Raw genomic sequence first — 14510 nt, 5'->3', positions numbered from 1 at the left:
AAAGTTGTTAGTCTCAAAATAGATCATAGAAAAAATAGATCGGTGAAAATATATCACTAACAAACGGTGTTAAAAACCAAATGATTGTAAAGTTTGGTCATGGCAGCTTTGTCAGTTTTCCGGGCTTAGACAAGTTTTTTTAAGCATATCAATAGAAATTAAATTAAAAAGAACCGAAACATAATTTAATTTAATTTAATAATTTTTTAATTTTAGTTGACCTTTCGAATGGACGCGAGAACTTTCTGAAATATGTTGTTTTTCTAGCTTTTATATTTCCCCAGATCTCGAAGTATACACGGACTGACTAGATCATGAATACATATAATGTATACGGTGGTAAAGGAATTTGCGTCAAAATAGCGCAGATGAGTTAGTTGCGTTGGCGGAACGGCAGAATTTTTAACATGGGAACGTTCTTATTTACTTGTTCTTTTAGTCTTTACTTATAGGTGAATTTAAAAAAAAGAATGTTATGAAAAGAATGATCTAACTATCTATTTACGACAAAAGTTTGAAGGACCCAAAAAAGTATTACAATATGCAATTTAAAAATAGGCACCCAACTTTTTAGGGAATATCGCCATTCTCAAAAGGTGTTCCAAAATGAACGCTAGACAACCTTAAAGGATATTTCAGGAAAATTAAAAAAAATTATCCACAGTTTTTGTGATAATTGCATAGTACAGCTATAAAAAAGTTTTTAATTTTTTTTTTTTTGACTTAAAATTACAGAGGTCCCAACATAAAGGGCCCTGGGAAAAGGTCCCTCTGAAATTAGCTTTCAAAGCGAACGGTCGTGTTAGTTGCGCTCCGATTTTTATTTTGTGTTTGTCAAACAAGCCGTGGTTTTTAATAATCTTCTTTAATTATCATATATTTTAAACATAATTATTAAAGATTCCGTTCGCTTCGCGAGTGATTCTTTTGTGATTTGTGCAGTAGTTTAAACAAATATACAAAGTATTTTGCATTTTTCGTCCTTGTGTTATGTTTACTCTCCCTTTTGTACGTTGTTCGCAGTGCTGTTCGGTGTGGTTTTTTGCATGCGCCCACACAAAATCTAAATTTCTCAGCGTGCAGACTGCTCTCTTGCGGTTCTTTTAACACCTCGCTAGAATGTTTTGATCTTGTGTTTTCGTGCACAGTGGTCTGATTTTAGATAAACATGGAAACCGTAAATGTTGTCTGCTTTTATAAAAATTGTTGCCAGGTTATAAAACCTGAGCACCAAAAATTGTTTTGTTGGCTATGTGATAGAATGGTGCATACTAAGTGCGCTGGTTTTAATGGCCGAACAAGCGATGACCTAGCGAAGGGTAAAAATTAAAATTACTGTTGTGATGCTTGCCTTGTGGTTGCGAACGAGATGAAATTGTTTATGCGCCAAACTAAATGTGGCTTGGAAAGAACTTATCAACAGTTTTGGCGTAGCTAGAGATAGTTTTCGCCGAGTCGATGATCTTCTTTCCGTGCTTAATTCACAGTTTAATGGTCTTTAGATATAAGATGAATCTCCAAAGCGCAAAAAAGCCGCAACCACGGGAAAATGATCAACAGGACTCCACAACTGAGCAGCTGTCAATCGCAGCAAATCCTCATATGTTGCTAAGATCGGCAGCTAAAAAAAATTCGGTGTAATCCGATCAATCTGTTGTGGTGGGACCCCACCCTGTGATTTCTAAAAATTCCGAAATCCCCTGATCAAACATCGTCTGATGTATTGTCTTATATACAAGACAAAACAAAAGCCGATAATATAAAAGTGGAAAAATTTAACTTCTCTTACGCTAGGGACATATCATCTTTCAAGGTAACTGTCCCAAACGAGCTTTTTTCGACCATATGATCGGGTGATTTTTGGCCGGATTGGATGGTGATATAAGAGTTCGAAGCTAAGATCAAAAATAGGAAAAAAGCGCCAGACCACTGCACCATCCGCCTCTTTATCTTCTTCCTCTTCTTCAAAAAAACTAACAACGAATCCTACTATCTTCTATCAAAATGTTAGAGGCTTGCATTGCAAACTAACCAAATTGTATTGTGATAGTCCATTTGCATCCCATATAATAGTGTTCACAGAGACTTGGTTAAAGCCGGAGATACTTAACTCCGAAGTCTTCCCAGGTATGTACACTATATATAGGTATGACCGTCCCTTCAGACGGGGAGGTGGAGTCTCAATTGCGGTTATATCTATCAGAATCAGAATCATCTGTCCGCTATTGGTAGTTCTAGGTGATTTTAATATACCTGGCACAATGTGGTCCCAGAAAAACAAACGAATACCCTTCTCTCTTTAGCGCAACATGACTTTATTAACGGCTTGCTCGACTTATCATTGTCGCAAGTTAATTATATTCGAAACTCTCTTGGTCGACTGTTGGATCTATGTCTTGTAACAAGTAGTCCTGAAAGTGTGTTTCTGTCCAGGGTAGCACCTCTTACTTAACCTGGAGATCCATATCATTCTACATAAGAGGTGGCAATCGACATTAAAAGTAAATTCAGAGAAGTCAACAAACCGAATTCCCTGTTTTCGCAAGACAAATTTTCGGAGGCTAAACAATTTTATAGCTGGCTTTAATTGGTCCGATCTTTACTACTGCAACATAATGACGGATGCAATTAATATGTTTTCTACCGCAATTAAATCATTTTCGACTCTTGTGTTCCGATGTACCATCCGTCAATCTCTAAATCTCCTTGGTTTAATAAAGAGTTGACACACCTAAGAAATGTAAACTCCAGTCTCCAGACAAAATTTATAAATACCGTTTCTCAGTCCATCCTTTATAAATATTTAAGCGCTCGGCTAAACTTTACTGTGCTTAATGCTCAGTGTACAGGAATAATTTAAGCCGTTGTAAATTCCAGTTCGCACAGGATCCGAAACAATTTTATAATTTCGTTAACAGTTAGCGAAAAACAAGTTTTTACCCTTTCTCTCTATTTTTTGAAAACACTACGGTAACATCGGATCAGGCAATAGCCGATCTATTCGCCAAGTTTTTTCAAACAACATATTCAAATTAACCTCATTCCGAACAGGCATACTCTAATGCGGTATCTAAGTCGAATCTAATATTTTGCCCCACTATAACCGAAAGCTTACTGCTTAACGATCTTTATCGTGTTAAACCGGTCTATTCGCCAGGTTCCGATGGAATCCCTGGCTGAGTGCTCAGATTCTGTGCGGAAGCCTTGTGCAAGCCTGTACTGAAACTGTTTACCTTATCTCTGGAATCTTTACAGATCCCTCATATATGGAAGGAGTCCTTTGTGATTCCTCTTCATAAAAAAGGTAGCAAACTGGATGCAAGCAATTACAGAGGAATCTCTAAATTGTTGGCTATCCCAAAACTTTTAGAAAATGTTATCACTCCTCATTTGCAGCACCTTTGTACATCATGTTGTTATGCCTCCAGCACAACACTGGTTGATGATCTTGGTGTTCTTCTGGACCCTAAACTAAAATTTTCTGACCATATGACTTGGTTTTTATAAAAAGATGGTCCAAGGAATTTGATGATCCTTACATGACTAAAAATTTCGTTAGTCCGTCCGATTCTTGAGTATGGATAACCTCTTTGGAGTTCACAATACCTAGTCCACCGCATTGAATCGGTCCAAAAAAACTTCTTAATTTTTGCCTTGCGGCGCCTAAATTGGAATGCAAACCGTATATTACCGCCTTATTCCAGTAGACTACTTTTAATTAATTTACCGTCCCTAGCTAACCGTAGAACTATGCTTGAACAGTCTTTTTTTGTAAGCTTATTCGTGGTGATGTTGAGAGTCCCGACTGGATTAGTCGGCTTAACTTCTCGGTTCCAAGTAGATTCACTAGAAACTATATACCCCTTATCTTAAATCTAACTATGAGTTGCATGTTCTGACTATAAAGACTTTATCCTATTATCTGTAATCTTGACTCTCTGCCGCTCTCAAGCAATCAATTTTAACTTTTTTATTACATAATTAGATCCTATTAGCACTAATATTTAATATAGTTATTTTACATTATATTAATTTCCTCGTTTCTGTTCTCTTTTCTATATCGCGTCTATCTTCTCACGAATCGAGCCGTATGATGAACGACAGCGCCCCTCGCTCGGTTGGGCGGGAGGTGTGGCCGTGGGACCCGTGCGGGAAAAAAAGGATAAAAATAAGTACACGAAAAAAAAAAAATGTTTTATTACTCAGGGGAAAGGTCGTTAATAAATATGGTAAAAAGAAGCGGACCAAGGTGGCTCCCTTGACACCGGATCAGAGAATACAAGAAAGAGAACTTTTAAATAGGACCCGTTGCGTCCCGCCATTCAAATTACCTAAAATCCAATTTAGAGTCAAATTTTTACTAAAGTCAATGTTTGAAGATTATTTTTGAAGCCCTCTGTATTACAGTGGAAGTTAGTTCGAAAAGGTTGGTGGTTGAAATTAAATATCTGTGTGTGGAATGATTAAAAACAGTAAGTTTAAAAGTTTAGTTTCACGAGAAGGTATTTATTGCTTACAACTTTCCCTAGAATAGCCGGGGTGCCGACGTAAAGAGCCTGGGTAAAATTAAAAAAAAAAAGTTGAGCAAATAAATGTTCCGTGGAGCCAATCTGCCGTAACCTCGGCGCCAAAATTCATCTACATTTTGGATACTTACTTTTCCCGAGGCGATTCAATGCCGCCGGTGAGTCCGTTCCGAACCTTCGAATAGCCGAGCGGAAGAAGGGCAGCGTTATTTGGAATAGGAGTCTTCCAGGGCAACCTCCCTTAGCTCCCGTAGATTCCGTGGACAGTCCGAATTGAATTGAATTCGGAAATACTTACAGTTTTCTTAAATACTGGAACTTAAAAAAATGCGCGGCTTCTTCTCACAAATATCTCATGTCTAGTCAATCCGCAAAATACGGCGCGTGCCTCTCAGAAAGCAACCCACCAGAGGCACAGTGCTCTAAACAATTTCCTTTCCTAGACACTATGTTAAAACTACCACTAAAACTAACCAAAGCAAACCTCATTGAAACAAAGAATACAAACAAAAATTGAATCTAGATAAAAAAAACGTTTACGTAAACAAAATTAAGAGCGTAAAAGAGCCTTAAAATTGTAGGTAAAGGGATTAAACTCACTGTGGGCCCAGTGATCATATCAAAAACAAAACAAACAACCATACATACATTTAATAGTAGAAATTGATCGCTAAAAAAATTTAAGTATATGTCCAAGTTATCCAACCCATAAACATAGCACCCTTCCACAGTTTATAAACAAATTTCAATTCTCAATTTCGTCGGCATTTCCATTGTCTTTGTTTTTGTCATTGCCTTTGCCAGCGCTTAGCTACTCCCTAATATAAACAACCCAAACTTAACGTAAACACAGCTTCCTCTTCCGAGACCAAGCCACGGCCAACTTATTGCGCTTCAATCAAAAACTGCATCGATCAGTATAATTGAATTTCACAATGCAGTGGAAAAATTGCAGCATAAAGTTTTTATTGAAAGTTCAGAAAGTTTCAAAGAAAAGCTTCTGGCCGAGGTTGATTGGATTAGGACTTAGAATTTGAAGATCAGTGTGATTCGGGAGGATTAAAAGAACGGTTTACAAATGTGTTCACGCCAGAAGGGCGCAAACAGTTGAGCGGCAGTGTAAGCGGCCAATACTTGTACTCAAAACTCCTCCACGGCTCGCAAGCACCGCTGCTCGCGCTCTCCTTCTCTCCTCTCGCTCTCCTCCCTTCCCGCAAGGTCTTCACCACTCCGCGGTCCCGCGGTATTTCCAATGTTAGGTTTAAGTTAGTCTTAATTTACAAGTCGGAGCGGGGAGGACCTCGTGTATGTGGAGTAGAGTGTGGTGGTCTCCTCCACACTTCTTGCATCCCTCTTGGCTGCGGCAGTCTCCTCCTGAGTGCTGATGGGCGAGGCAGTTCGAGCAATACTTATTAATAAGTACTGCCCGAAGGCGCTTTTCAGCGCTCAGTTTGTGGAACCTCTTGCACTTTCGAAGAGGATGGATTCCAGAGCAGACTCGGCAGCGGTAGGATTTAATACCTCGAGTACGTCTGCTCTCCAACGACTGGGTGGCACGAGGACGAGGAGCCATTATTGGAGGAAGTGAGTAAGTCTGCCAATAAAAGAAATGAAAAAGCTTAGTATGAGCCGACTACTATTTGGGCCCCGGAATGGGGGAAGTGCCCTAATCCCTAGGAACGGAGGACTCTTTGTCCTCCATCGGTAGCAGAATAACTTTGTGGACAGGGCGTTTTATTGTGCCGCGAGACGTACGGATCTCAACGACTCGAATACGGTCGTCGGCTCCTGGAAAGGCAGAAACGATTCTGCCGAGCCGCCATTCGTTCGGTGGTAGATTGTCCTCCTTGACAACTACCATATCGTCGGCTTGGAGGTTCCTGGTCGGAAATTGCCATTTGTTTCGTTTATGGAGTTCTTTAAGATACTCCTCTTTCCACCGTGCACTAAACTGCTGATGTTGTGCCTTGAGGTGTTGCCATCGATTTATTATCGACTTGGCTTCGCCCTTTATCTCGGGTTCCGCCGTGGAAAGCAACGGCCCTCCAATAAGGAAATGGCCTGGTGTGAGGGCCAGCAAATCTGAGGGATCTTCGGACATAGGGGAGAGGGGTCTAGAGTTGAGGCAAGCCTCAATCTTAGCGAGAAGCGTCGCCAGCTCTTCAAATGTATATTTGCGGACTGACGTCGATTTAAGGAACAGGGTTTTGAAGCTTTTCACCCCTGCTTCCCACAAACCCCCATATGTGGAGCCCCTGGTGGGATGAACCGCCATATCAATAGATAAGAATAAGTTTCTTGTAATAAAGTGATAAGTTGAAAAGTTTAACACCAATAAAGATATTAAAATTTAAAAATAAAAAAAAAAATAATAAATTATTTTTATTAAATAATTTCTATCGCAAAAAGTTACTTTGCACACAGAAGAGTATCCAACCATCAAAAATATGAATTAAATTCAAATCATAACTCAATCGAAAGTTTAGTTTCACGCGAATGTATTTATTTTTAAATTTGTCCCTAGAATAGCCACGGTGCCAAAATAAAGGGCCCGGGTAATCTTTCATTGAAGGTTGGGAAAATAAAAATTTCGTGGAGCCAACCTGCCGTAACCTCGCCGATGAAAATTTACCTATATTTTGGGAACTTGCTCGATCACTAGGGAGTCACTATCTGCCTGAGGCGATCCCGATACCACCGTCAGTTCCAAACCTTCAAATAGCTGAGCGCACGGAGGGCCACGTTCATTGGACGATCGAAGATCAATGGTGATCGCTGCCTGATGAGGGAAATACGAAAATTAAAGAATGTTAGAATTAAACTACAATTATATGTACATATGTGTAATAGAACAAGAAAGCATACCGAAATGTTTGACTGAATGTTCCTGTAGGAGCTGTCCTAGTCGTCTGGAGCGACACCGACGTGTTGATAATGGGTGATGTCCGCAAGTGCTTCGGGCATCCTAGGTAGTGTGCGCATGGTCACATCTGCGACCACCAGAATTGTAAGATTTTCTCGTTTATGTTAAATTAATTCGTTTTTTTTTTTTACCTTTTTCTGTTTATCTGTTCGTTAGAGATCGTATGTACATACACACTCACATATCACAGTTTTTATCACCATCATTTTTTGTTTTAAAAGGCATAGCTAAGACAACTGCCTTAACTGCATTAACTTAATTTTTTTAGCGATCAAGTTCTACTCTAAAATGTGGGTATGGTTGTTTGGTTTTGTGTATGTAATGATCACTGGATGTTCACACTATAAACTTGTGCGTACACTTAATGAGTTCGATTTGAATCTAACTAAATCGCTGCTGGGAGGGCTTCGCCTTTTATTCATTCTTACATAGGTTTTTATCATCTAATTATATAATGCAGCGCTTGTAAGACGCCGCAGTCTGCGTTGGTAAATGCAGGTGAGTTTTATTCTTAAATCTATGTTTGAGGCCTATGACCGCCTTCGGCAGTAGGCCGCTGCAATCGTACTTATCTGTAGTTACCACTTATGCTGTCCATAACGCTCTAGTTAGATCAAAAACGAATAGCCCATTCAAAAAGACAGGAAATTTAAGACAAACAAAGAAGCAATTTTTTTTTTGTTTTTAAACTTATTGCGTTATTTATTGGATCTTCTCTTCTTGTGAGACTAACAATAATTATTCAAATCTTATTATATAACTTATATTAATTACAATATGAAGTAATTGTATTAGTTAGAGACGGCCCTAGGATTTCTTTGCTGGGCTGGAGAATCTTTGCGCTTCAGTCGGCTCTGACTGTAGACTCGCGTAAGCGACTTCGCGAGAGGATTTTCGTGTGCGGCGAGCTTTGCTTGATGTTTACTTTTTTTCATCTGAATTTCCTCATTGACAAGATTTATGTGGAGGTCTCTATGGATGCTTTCGCTGCGTAGGGACCATGGTGCCCCAGTGATAGTTCGCAGAATCGTGGACTGAGCTCGCTGTATGATTTCAATGTTGGTTTTTGAAGCGTTTCCCCATAGTTCACAGCCGTATGTCCAGAGGGGTTTCAGCACGGTATTGTAGAGGAGTACTTTGTATTCCAGACTAAGGGGAGAGTTGTAATTAATAAACCAGCGAAGATTGGCTGCTTTAAGCTTCATATGAGTCCTCTTAGATTCTATATGTCGCCGCCAGGTGAGGCGTCTATCTAGGTGAACGCCGAGATATGTTACTACGTCTGCTTGTGGGATAAATGTATTGTTCAGGGTACAGGGTGGGCAGGTTTGTCTGTTCAGTGTGAAGGTTACATGTCTGCTTTTGGTCTCGTTTATCTTAATGCGCCAGTCCGCAAACCATCTTTCCACTATTTTAAGATGGCAGGCAAGTTGCTCTGTTGCCTTTGCTGGGCATCTAGATCGGCTAAGTATTGCGGTATCGTCAGCAAACGTAGAGGTTGTGAGCTGATAGTTTGTAGGCATGTCTGCAGTGAATAGGGCGTAAAGAACGGGGCCCAGTACACTACCTTGGGGGACTCCAGCATTGATAACGCGGTCGTGTGAAGTCGAACTGTTACACCTGGTTGAGAACACTCTTTTGAAGAGATAAGATTCGAACAATTTGTGCGTGTTCTGGGGAAGCAGTTTTGTTATTTTGTACATTAGTCCTTCCAGCCAGACTCGGTCAAATGCTTGTGCAACATCTAAGAATATAGCTGAACAGTATTCCCGGTGCTCAAAAGCGGTACGAATTTCGTTTGTGATGCGATTGACCTGTTCGATCGTTCCTTGATTTTTGCGAAAGCCAAACTGATGCGATGGTATTGTATTTCGCCTTTTTCAAACAGTTTCGAGAGACACGTTAGGAGACTGATTGGTCTGTAGGATGAGGGTTGCGTTTTGTCTTTGCCTGGCTTGGGAATCATTACTATAACAGATTTTTTCCACCTTTGGGGATAGTATCCAAGTTTCGTAATAGCGTTGAAGAGATGGCATAAGGTCAGAACCGCACACGGTGGGAGTTCTATGATCATTTTTGGTGTCACCAAGTCATGTCCAGGTGATTTTTTGGGCTTAAGATCTTTTATGATAGATGCTATCTCACTTTGGCTGAATGTTACTGGATTTATAGGGGGCAAGCCTTTAGTTACTACACGGAGGAGAAATGAGTTGCTAGCAGGATTTGGTAGGAATACTTTCTGAAGGTGATCGGCGAACGCATTAGCTCTATCTTCGTCGCTGCGTGTCCAGCTTCCAGAGGGACCTCGCAGTGGAACGACTGTTTCTGCCGGTGGGTGTATGCTTTTGTGTGCTTTCCACAAAGGGTTCCTTTTGCTGGTGGGCGATAGTTGTTTGATATATAGATGCTGGGCGTTGGTTTCCTCAAGCTTAAGTGCCCTGGTTAGTTTACGTGTTGCTATTTTTAGATGTTCTTTAGCCGTTGGGGATCTATGATTCTGCCATTCTCTTCTTAGTCTTCGTTTTTCAAGTACTAGCTGTTCGATTTCACGATTTGTCTTGCTATGATTTGTCATTTTGTGTGTGTCTGGAGGTGTAGAGGCCTTGGCTGCAGCAACAAGTGTTTCCTCTATCGATTTGACCAGGCGATCAACATCCTCGTCGGTGAATACTGTTTGAGTTGGTTCCATGTGAGTACAAACATATTTCGCGTACCTTGCCCAGTTGGTCCTGTTGCCTGTCAGCCTGTAGGGCCGCTCAGTTATATGTGGTCGGTGCCAGAGAGTAAGTAGAACTGGATCAGATGATAGTTCTGCAAGTGACTCGGCCGTAATATTATTTCTTGGAATCTTTCTTGTTATTGCGGAGTCAATGAGATCCGGTAGCTTATTTGGATCTGCTGGCCAGTATGTAGGCCTACCCGGAGTCACATGATCGAGCATGTTTCGCGGCTTAATGAGCGCGTTGTAAAGTTGTTTGCCCTTTGGGGTCAAAAGACGTGATCCCCAGTGCGTATGCTTGGCATTGTAGTCACCGGCCGCTATGAATCGCTCACCGAGTGAGTTGAAAAATTCCAAGAATTGGTCCTCAGAAACTACAAAACGAGGCGGGCAGTAGACTGCGGCCAGAGTGACGGGGCCGCTGCTGGATTGCATGCTTATGGAAGTGGATTGCAGGTAGTCCAATTCAGTTCTGTTATAAAGGTGGTGTTTGATGCGACTTCTGATAAGTATACCAGTGCCCCCATGGGCTTTGCCGTCCGGATGGCTTGTGGCGTAGAATAAGTATCCTGGGATATGGAAGTTGTGCTGTTAGATGTGTCTCGGAGAGGAGCATGACGTCAATATTTTTTTCGAATAAGAACTGGGCAAGTTCGTTTTTATGCCGTGAAACGCCATTCGCGTTCCACATAGATATTTGAAGTGGAGACATTATATTGATTTGGATGACAGAAGAAGCTGTATCAGCATGTTTTGGTTTCGCATAAGCTCTTGCATTGTGGTTTGCATGAATGTCATAAACTCTTTTAGGGTTTGCTGGAGTGAGATCATCATCGTTTCAATGCCAGTTGATATATGCTGCGTTTGTTCGTTCAAGGTAGTTATTTTCTGTTCTTCCCGAGTAGAAGTCGACTTTTGTGTTAGCGGATTCACAGATTTAATTCCCGATTTTAAGGCACTAGCGAAGGAGACGCTAGGAAGCAAATAGAGGTAGAATACACTGTAAGTCTAAGTTTATAAAGAAAAAGAAAATAATAAAAGTAAATATAATAACGATAATTCCAGGACTACTCTCGAGCATGATGCTAATGTTATGCCTCCTATCGACAATTAACACACAATACCTAGAAGTAACCCCTATCCAGGCCAAAAACGGCTACTTAATCTTTCAAACCGAAACCATAGATTTACCGATAAACCACGAATATCATTATTTATCTATAACTTTACTAAAACAAAGAATACTTATGAAGAACTTATTAAGCAGCGCAAGTTTGTTGACACATTTTGCCATGCCCGCTCTAACGCCCAAAAACCGATCATAACTGCCACAACCACTTATGATAAATAATTCGATTTTTCTTCGTTTTATGGTTTTTCTTTCCTTTTATCGGTATACCAAAAACACTGTGGCCACGCCCCTCCTTTCTCCTTTTATTTTTCTATTTTAGTCCTACGAAATTTTTAGAATAACTCTCACAAATAAAATGTAAGGAAGTAAATCAGAAAAAGATAAAGATAAAGTAGCATGTCTACTACTTTTGGTATAAGCGATGCTTTGCGGTCAGATACAATCTGACCAGCTTTACTGAAGGTTCTTTCAGATTCTGTTGAACCGGCCGAAATGCACAGGTACTTTTTACAAAGTTTGGTTATTGGCTTCAGACTCTCACTGTTTGCCTGAAAAGAGATAAATTTATGAATATTTAATTTAAAAAGTAAAAATGACATTCTTACCATCCAATAAGCATTCAATGCGAATCAAATACTTTGTGAATGCATAAAATATCATTAGTTGTTAAGAACTTGTTTGAGGAACACGCAAAGCGAATTGGATTCGTTTTAATTTGTGCAAAGGATCAATTTAAATATGTTACCCTTACCATTTATGCACTTCGATTTATCGGGCATCAAATATGCAAATTGTTAAAATGGTGTTGGCATTTGGAAAACCCGCCTAAATCGTGACATATACTGACCTTGACCCAACAGTTCAGTTTCTTGCTCATAGCGTGCGTACTCCAACTTGTCCTCCTCCATTTTCCGTTCGCGATTGAGTGCGTCCGCTTGGTTTTGAGCAAATTGTCCAGCTGCTTCCATCGCGACCCGAACTCGTGCTCAAACGAATTGGGATCGGCGAAGCGCGGACCAATGCTACGATCCTGGTTGAAGTCGGGCATCTTTTGATGATGAACTCCTTCTCTGTGTTGTCGTTCACCTCCATCGGATCAACCAGACACGGTCTGAGGGAAGCAGTCAGAAAGAAGCACTTCTCATTGCACATCCATCCGGCAGGCGCTGGCCGATGACTTCTTGGCAAACTCAACTATGCCCTCGCCAATATGCTTGCCACGATCGTCGACGGTGATGCTGGCCCTCTATCAACAATTCAAATGTAAGTTATCTAAATTCGATAAAGTTGATTAGATTATCCCGGGCACTTAATTGTATACAAATATTAGGTATTCTTCACATTTGGGGGGGGGGGGGAGTTAAATAGGGGGGCACGCCTGCAGAGCCGATTCAATCGATGTTATATCAGTTCAGTTTGTATTAAAATGGTGTAACTGGATTGAAATGACGGCACTGCAGATGTGGCTCACATATCAATTGCATATTGTATTTATTTAAATGTATAACACAAATATAGCAAAAGCGCCATAACGAAACATCAAAGGCGGACGGGTCCAATGCACTTGCTAAGAACAATGAACCGGCCACTGCAGCTGCTGGCCAAAATCAAGCGAATCAGAACGCCAACAAGGGCCCAAATCAACGGCAAGGACAAAACCAAAATCAAAATCAAGTCCATGGTCAAGGAAATCAAGGAGGATTAGGAAATCAAGGAGGAGCAGGCAATAAAGGAGGCCAAGGAAATCAAGGAGGAGCCGGAATTCAGGGAAGTGGTCAAGGATTCAGAGGTCGCAATGCTGGTAACAATCAAGGTGGCGGTTTCTCCGGAAGCCCGCAGAACCAGCAGACAACCGAAACCGTAGTCGGTAGTAGCGTGGTCCACGCCCTGGCGGAGGTGCAGGTGGCACGATGAACAGCACCAATATGGGTGGTGGTAGCGATGGAGATGGTGGTCCGCGCGGCTGTGAAGACTTCATCATTTAACATCGGTTTCGCAGGATTTCTGGGCCCACCTTTGAACTGGAAACAGTGGAAGTGCCCACGGAGACGAAGTTCTCCCATCGAAATCGTCTCTATGTGGGCAACCTGACCAATGACATCACCGACGCTGAGCTACGCGAGACGTTCAAGCCATACGAGCCATACGATTAGCGAGATCTTCTCGAACCTGGATAAGAACTTTAAATTCCTAAAGGTCGACTATCATCCCAATGCCGAGAAAGCTAAACGCGCCCTGGACGGATCGATGCGAAAGGGTCGCCACGATTCGCACCGAATGTCATTTTGCGGGTGATTTTGCGGAAGAAATCTCACACCGATACTTAAAACCATCGATAGTATCGATAGTTCCATCGATGGTTTTCCAGCTCTATTACAAACAATAATACCAACTGGGTCTAGTTTAAGAAAATTTCTGTTCCCACACTGAACTTTGCTCCTGAATTGTGTTTTCACTTGACGGACCCACGCGTCCGCGTCCTGACTTTGAGACTCCCGCCCATACACTGCTCGACTACCCTCGTGCACTTATTACTCACTACATGCTTTAGCTGCCTGGTCCAGAGGCGCTGCTGCCGTCTATAGGCTGTTTTATTTTCCCGTTACGCACGGCTCGCTAGAGTCCAAGGTCCACGTGTCCAGTAAACACCTTTACCGTTCGACCTCTGTGCCCTTGGCCGGTCTCTCCGCTTTACCGGGGTCCAAGGTCCAATCTTCAGCGTTTGACCTGACTCCTCCCGCATTACTGCTTTCTGCTCTGTTCTCCTGGACTTATTGTGAGTTTTAAGACCCCTCACAGTATTGCTGTTTTGCAGCAGGGGAGAGAAAAAGAATACGTATGCATATACGATATATACGTTGAGTATGCCCTAAGCCTTTGGTAAGCGTGGAAAGGCTGATTATGCATTTATATTTGGTGGCCGTAAATTGGGTGCCCACCTCCGCCGAATCCGCCTACCGACTCATTTAGTCTCCCTTTGTGAACCGGTATGTGCGCGCTTTGTAAGCAATTTTTTTAGGCCAATTTTTTTCACACTCTCGCACACTCAATGTAAGGTAAGTTTTTAGTAAGTGAGCAAACATGCTCAATAAAACGACGCTATGTGGCGCTTTTCGACTATAATTCGATTGATCGAGCTCTGCAGGTACCGGCTACGAGCTCCACATTTATTGCCAATTGTTCTTCAATCGTTGAATTATTAATTCACAA

General features: G+C 41.4%; 1 long non-coding RNA gene and 2 pseudogenes across 1 annotated transcript, besides 8 other annotated features; 1 reads left to right on the top strand and 2 right to left on the bottom strand.

Moving 5' to 3' along the window:
- Positions 1-261: 261 nt before the first annotated feature.
- Positions 262-308: a mobile genetic element.
- A 469-nt stretch (positions 309-777) lies between these two features.
- Positions 778-4159: a mobile genetic element.
- A 30-nt stretch (positions 4160-4189) lies between these two features.
- Positions 4190-4437: a mobile genetic element.
- Positions 4438-5607: 1170 nt separating this feature from the next.
- Positions 5608-5810: a mobile genetic element.
- Positions 5811-6802: a mobile genetic element.
- Positions 6803-7782: 980 nt separating this feature from the next.
- Positions 7783-8046: a mobile genetic element.
- A 79-nt stretch (positions 8047-8125) lies between these two features.
- Positions 8126-11147: a mobile genetic element.
- Positions 11148-11409: a mobile genetic element.
- A 307-nt stretch (positions 11410-11716) lies between these two features.
- Positions 11717-12546, bottom strand: CR41440 (annotated as a pseudogene).
- A 118-nt stretch (positions 12547-12664) lies between these two features.
- lncRNA:CR45471 (long non-coding RNA:CR45471) lies at positions 12665-13579 on the bottom strand. Its single transcript, NR_124439.1, has 2 exons — positions 13315-13579; positions 12665-13263 (listed from the first exon to the last, which is right to left on the bottom strand). It is a non-coding gene; the product is annotated as a long non-coding RNA:CR45471 (long non-coding RNA).
- Positions 12819-13621, top strand: CR40282 (annotated as a pseudogene).
- The last annotated feature ends 889 nt before the right edge of the window (positions 13622-14510 follow it).

The sequence above is a fragment of the Drosophila melanogaster genome, chromosome 2R (assembly GCF_000001215.4).
Source record: "Drosophila melanogaster chromosome 2R".
NCBI classification, from domain to species: Eukaryota; Metazoa; Arthropoda; class Insecta; order Diptera; family Drosophilidae; genus Drosophila; species Drosophila melanogaster.
The sequence above is the reverse complement of the archived record's forward strand: the minus strand, read 5'-3'. Positions and strand labels throughout refer to the sequence as shown.